We start from the raw sequence: 6,858 nt of genomic DNA, 5'->3' as shown, positions 1-6,858 counted from the left end.
ATGTAAAAAACAAGTCTTCTCTGGTAGGCATAAGTTACCACTGGACCTGTGTTAAATATTCTGCTCATCTGAAAAGTGTTAATTGTGTTAGTGTAACATTTTCAGTGAGTAAATGTTGCAATGCCTTTGGCAGATAACATAATTTTACGTCATTCACAACTCAGCTGTATTTACACAAACAGCTACTACAAAATATTTTAGTTCTGTTAATTAATGTGTGTGTAAAAGAAATGTAATGACTTTCGTAATATTTTATACAGTAAATAAACTTACTTATCACTATAAATTGCGGTCAGAACCTTCAGACGTATTTTATTTACTGCTGTATATAATCCTGTCCGATACTGCCTCCGTATCATGCACATCTGAACATTGACCAAAACATTTATTTCTCTATTAATTATCTATCTGCGAAACGGCCTTGCCGCAGTGGATGCACCGGTTCCCGTCAGATCACTGAAGTTAAGCGCTGTCGGGCGTGACCGGCATTTGGATGGGTGACCATCCGGGCCGCCATGTGCTGTTACCTTTTTCGGGGTGCACTCAACCTCGTGATGCCAATTGAGGAGCTACTCGACCGAATAGTAGCGGCTCTGGTCAAGGAGAACCATCATAGCGACCGGAAGAGACGTGTGCTGACCACACGCCCCTCCTATCTGCATCCTCAGCAGAGGATGACACGGCGGTCGGATGGTCCCCATGGTCCACTTGTGGCCTGAAGACGGAGTTTATATATATATATATATGTAATATATATTTGCCGGCCGGAGTAGTCGAGCGGTTCTAGGCGCTTCAGTCTGGAACCGCGCTACCGCCACGGTCGCAGGTTCGAATACTGCCTAGGGCATGGATGTGTGTGATGTCCTTAGGTTAGTTAGGTTTAACTAGTTCTAAGTTCTAGGGCACTGATGACCTGAGAAGTTAAGTCCCAGAGTGCTCAAAGCGATTCGAGCCATTTCTCTATTTCTCTATTAATCTCACTGTTAACTTCAGAATTTTACATCGAAAAAACTAGGTCCACAGTTTAAGCATCCTGGAGGAGATCGAAATTATGACACCGAGTAGTCGTTTTACACACCAAACCCCGAGTACACAAACGGAGATGAAACACCGTAGCCGGCCTAGGTGGTCTAACGGTTCTAGGTGCTCAGTCCGGAGCCGCACGACTGCTACGGTCGCAGGTTCGAATCCTGCCTCGGGCATGGATGTGTGTGTGATGTCCTTAGGTTAGTTAGGTTTAAGTAGTTCTAAGTTCTAGGGGACTGATGACCGTAGATGTTAAGTCCCATAGTGCTCAGAGCCATTTGAACCATTTTGAAACACCGTAGCACTTTGGCATACTTCGACTGCCTAAGTAAGCTGAGTAATGCTCTGTTTTTTCTTTACCTAGTCCCCCTTTGTTCCTCCTCGGTCTGTCTATTTCGCCCCCCTCCCCCCTCTCTCTCCTCACATCACGTGGTTGCCTCCTATGTATCCGACAATTATCTTAGGTTTCCCACGTCGTCCTTCCAAGTATGTTTTAAAATTATTAACATTTTCTTAAGTTTTATCTACTCTTAATATGTGTCAAAATTCACTACAGTCTTGGATCCTTTTAACTGTGAAAGTGAAGAACTTTTTGAAACATTTGTGCGAAACAATAATTTTTAGAATTTTAATGTTCTTAAATTTTTAAAGTTTTGAGGATTATTCAGTTTAGTTTCCCTCTTATGTGCATATGATGTTAATCTTGTACACTCTAGCTTTAGCGTAACGTATGGGCTATATTAACGCAAAATATGTGAACTGTCACTATCATATTGTCATTCTGAACATCTTTATTTCTTTTTTCAAAAAAAAGCTTTTGTACTTTTTATCCCAATATTCCTTGTTGTCATTCACCATTCGTGTATCGCCGAAAAGGCCACTAATCATTCGCTCGAGTCATTCGCCGAGGCATTAGCGCATGCGCGAGGCGTCCGTAGGCGAGCTGTTTACTTTCTTGCCGTCAGTATGACGGGGCAAGCGGCTGCATCCCCTTGTAGGCGGCTCCATATAGATCGGAAAAGTGGTAAGTGCGCTTTTCAAGTTCTACTTTTCCGCCAGTAGGTATTTATTTGACGATTTTGTCCAGGTAGAACATCCCTACATTTTGTGCCAACCACTTCTTGATTTTTCAATCTGGCCCAAAATTAGATCTTAATACTATTGATTCCCTTTCTCCTTACCAGTGGATCACAATGATACGATCTGTGTAGGACTCATCCACTCTTTGGAATACGGCTGTTTTCTTCTATGACACGCCGTCTTTTAGCTGTGTTTTGTTCTGACGAACAACGAATGTTGCGTAAAAAATTTTTTCGCTCTAATGTTTTAGTCAAGTAATTACCAACATTTTGATAGCCTCATGTAAGAGTTTTTACTACTTAAAAAGAAATTTGATATCTTAAAATAATGTAATAAAATAATTTAGAGTATTTCTCAGGGTTGTTATTCCTTCTCGATTTGTTCTTATACAGAAGTTCGCCTGAAGATGTGGCTTTTAGTGCCGTGAAATCAGTAATGTTTCAATAATAAAGGACCAAATATAGCTGAAGCGATTATTAATATCCAATATGGCTTTATTCATTTATGAATAGTTTGTGCTCTAATAACCCTACCACAACAAAGGTCAAAAATTAATTATGATTGTAGTGTCGCTCACGCTGCTAAATATTGCATTTTCGGGCAACAACAAAGTTATATTATGTGGCAGGTGTCATTAGAGCACAGTTAATAAAGTCATTTCATGAAATAATGGATAAACTAGGCACTCATCTTCTCGTGTTTTCCACGCTGGTCTCGTTGTGAACTCATGGCTCAATCGTCGAAAATCTAGGTAGTGATGATTCCAAGTTCGGATGCAAAGAGGCCTAGGTGTTATTCTGCGATATTCAAAAGTTTTATAGATGTGTTTCATAAACCATTCTTGAACATTAAGCTTTTGCAAGTTAGGACAATGGTGATGTAAAAAAGTAAAAAAGTAATCAGCACACCGAATTTAAGTTACACTTCTTTTTTATTACTTTCGTTGCAATATCACGTAACTCGTTCCAAAACATCACAATATAAAACGTACTTGAAAATATCTTCCTCACTGTTAAAGTTCACATTTCATAAACTGACTACAATTTGTGTCTTTTGTGTTCAAAAGTCATTTTATAAAATGACTTTTCAACACTATTAAGGTAAATACATTGTTTGTTCTCTATCAATATCTCTTATTTGCTAACTGTGCCTATCAGTAGTTAGTGCCTTCAGTAGTTAGAATCTTTTATGTAGCTGGCAGTATTGGCGCTCGCTGTATTGCAGTAGTTTGAGTAACGAAGATTTTTGTGAGGTAAGTGATTCATGAAAGGTATAGTTGTTAGTCAGGGACAATCTTTTGTAGGGATAATTGAAAGTCAGATTGCGTTGCGCTAAATATATTGTGTGTCAGTTTAGTGTTGATTAGAATAAGTAAAGAGAGAAATGTCTGAGTATGTTCAGTTCTGCTCAGCTGTTTAAAAATCAAATAACGTAAGGGGTTTACCAGCACAGTCATTCATAAATTTTTCAAAGGGGACATTTCAATAGTGCTTTCAGTGCTTTACAGTTTACCAAATGAGCATAAAACACAGACACAGCAAATAATGTTTTAAAAACAAGCCAATGTGGTCCCAAATTAGAATTTCAAGGGAAGTAACCAGGGTTACGGCTGAAGCCCTTTAACGCCAATAACGGCAATTATAAAAAAAACTTAACAAAAATGGTTCAAATGGCTCTGAGCACTATGGGACTTAACATTTGTGGTCATCAGTCCCATAGAACTTAGAACTACTTAAACCTAACTAACCTAAGGACATCACACACATCCATGCCCGAGGCAGGATTCGAACCTGCGACCGTAGCGGACTCGCGGTTACAGACTGAAGGGCCTAGAACCACACGGCCACACCGGCCGGCAAAACTTAACAAACATACTGTAAAACAGAAATGCAACAGCAATGGTTAATTTAAAAAGACAGGCAACTGATCACCAAACGGGTGAGACAAAATGATGGTAAACTTGGTAGCACAATCAAACATGCTGTAACGCCAAGAATGGCAATTATATAAAAAAATTTACTAACATAGAATAAAACAGCTAATACAATGATAAAACACAAGGGCCAGTCACAGACAGTGCACCAGGAATCGACCTCTGAGAAGGTCTGGCAAAAAAATACTTTCGCGAGTGATGAGATAGGCAGCCAAGAGTTGCATTCACTTCACAAGATGGTAACTCAGACTAGTGGCAGTCTAACGAATGACTAATGATTATCTTGCTGAGGCTTCCTGACGTCCAATAAACCAAATGCAACGATGTAAAAAAAAAAAAAAAGGCAAAGCCGGAACCGACGGTCTGGACCGCCCAGATCGAGAAAGGAATCACTACCACCACATTAGAAGAATCACCAACCGGCCTACAATCAAGGAGGCTGTCGAACTACATCCCTCACAGGACAGCGGCGGCACGGTGAGGAAACGTACACTGCCGTTACATACACTAACCCCCAGGGCAGGTAACAGGGGCGTTAACGGCCACGAGGCAGGAAAAAATACCGCTGGTTGAACTTAATGAATAGTAACAAACTGAATGCAAGAAACAGAAATTAGAAGTCGAGGAAAGCTAATCAGATCCGCCTTCCCCAAGGACTCCACTCGCTGCTCTTCGCGTCGGCAGCACTACGAGCAGCAACACGAACCCAAGTCACTGGAGAATCGCGAGATCTCACAATGGTGCAGGTTTCTCTACTTGGACTGAAATGCACTCAACTTAAAGCTTGAAGGATCCTTACGACGAGGTCATGCGTCCTCGTGACCACAGGCCTTCGATCCGGCAGTCCATGTGCGCCGCCAGCGGTCCCTGTGTGTTCTCGCACTGCGTGGACCTGGCTTCTCCTGAGTCCCCAACCGAACTTCCACCCACTCAGATGTTTAGGACGGGTAGTAGGGACTTTATACTGAGTGCACTATCCGAGAATTACTTCGAGCAATTAAACAGAGAACCGACTCGTGGAGATAACATCTTGGACCTACTGATAACAAACAGACCCGAACTTTTCGACTCTGTAAGCACAGTACAGGGAATCGGTGATCATAAGGCCGTTGCAGCATCCCTGAATATGGAAGTAAATAGGAATATAAAAAAATGGAGGAAGGTTTATCTGTCTAGCAAGAGTAATAGATGGCTGGCTGGTTCAAATGGCTCTGAGCACAACATCTTAGGTCATAAGTCCCCTAGAACTTAGAACGACTTAAACCTAACTAACCTAAGGACATCACACACACCCATGCCCGAGGCAGGATTCGAACCTGCGACCGTAGCAGTCCCACGGTTCCGGACTGCAGCGCCAGAACCGCTAGACCACCGCGGCCGGCAAGAGTAATAGAAGGCAGATTTCAGACTACCTAACAGATCAAAATGAAAATTTCTGTTCCGACACCGACAATGTTAAGTGTTTATGGAAAAAGTTCAAGGCAATCGTAAAATGTGTTTTAGACAGGTACGTGCCGAGTAAAACTGTGAGGGACGGGAAAAACCCACCGTGGTTCAAAAACAAAGTTAGGAAACTACTGCGAAAGCAAAGAGAGCTTCACTGCAAGTTTAAATGCAGCCAAAACCTCTCAGACAAACAGAAGCTAAACGATGTCAAAGTTAGCGTAGTAAAATTTTATGTACCGACTTCACAGAAAATCCTAGGAAGTTCTGGTCTTACGTTAAATCAGTAAGTGGCTCGAAACAGCATATCCAGACACTCTGGGATGATGATGACATTGAAACAGAGGATGACACACGTAAAGCTGAAATACTAAACACCTTTCTCCGAAGCTGTTTCACAGAGGAAGTCTGCACTGCAGTTCCTTCTCTAAGTCCTCGCACAAACTAAAATATAACTGACATCGAAATAAGTGTCCAAGAAATAGAAAAGCAACTGAAATCACTCAACAGAGGAAAATCCACTGGACCTGACGGGATACCAATTAGATACTACACAGAGTACGCGAAAGAACTTGCCCCCCTTCTACCAGCCGTTTACCACAAGTCTCTAGAGGAACGGAAGGCTCCAAATGATTGGAAAAGAGCACAGGTAGTCCCGGTCTTCAAGAAGCATCGTCAAGCAGATTCGCAAAACTATAGACCTATATCTCTGACATCGATCTGTTGTAGAATTTTAGAACATGTTTTTTGCTCGCGTATCATGTCATTTCTCGAAACCCAGAATCTACTCTGTAGGAATCAACATGGATTCCGGAAACAGCGATCGCGTGAGACCCCACTCGCTTTATTTGTTCATGAGACCCAGAAAATATTAGATACAGGCTCCCAGGTAGATGCCATTTTCCTTGACTTCCGGAAGGCATTAGATACAGTTCCGCACTGTCACCTGTTAAACAAAGTAAGAGCCTACGGAATATCAGACCAGCTGTGTGGCTGGATTGAAGAGTTTTTAGCAAACAGAACACAGCATATTGTTCTCAATGGAGAGACGTCTACAGACGTTAAAGTAACCTCTGGCGTGCCACAGGGGAGTGTTATGGGACCATTGCTTTCTACAATGTATAGAAATGACCTAGTAGATAGTGTCGGAAGTAGCATGCGGCTTTTCGCGGATGATACTGTAGTATACAGAGAAGTTGCAGCATTAGAAAATTGTAGCGAAATGCAGGAAGATCTACAGCGGACAGGCACTTGGTGCAGGGAGTGGCAACTGACCCTTAACATAGACAAATGTAATGTATTGCGAATACATAGAAAGAAGGATCTTTTATTGTATGATTATATGATAGCGGAACAAACACTGGTAGCAGTTACTT

General features: G+C 41.7%; 1 pseudogene; it reads left to right on the top strand.

Moving 5' to 3' along the window:
• Nucleotides 1-411: 411 nt before the first annotated feature.
• On the top strand, nt 412-529 carry LOC124717597 (annotated as a pseudogene).
• The last annotated feature ends 6,329 nt before the right edge of the window (nt 530-6,858 follow it).

Source organism: Schistocerca piceifrons, chromosome 9 (assembly GCF_021461385.2).
Source record: "Schistocerca piceifrons isolate TAMUIC-IGC-003096 chromosome 9, iqSchPice1.1, whole genome shotgun sequence".
NCBI lineage: Eukaryota > Metazoa > Arthropoda > Insecta > Orthoptera > Acrididae > Schistocerca > Schistocerca piceifrons.
The sequence above is the reverse complement of the archived record's forward strand: the minus strand, read 5'-3'. Positions and strand labels throughout refer to the sequence as shown.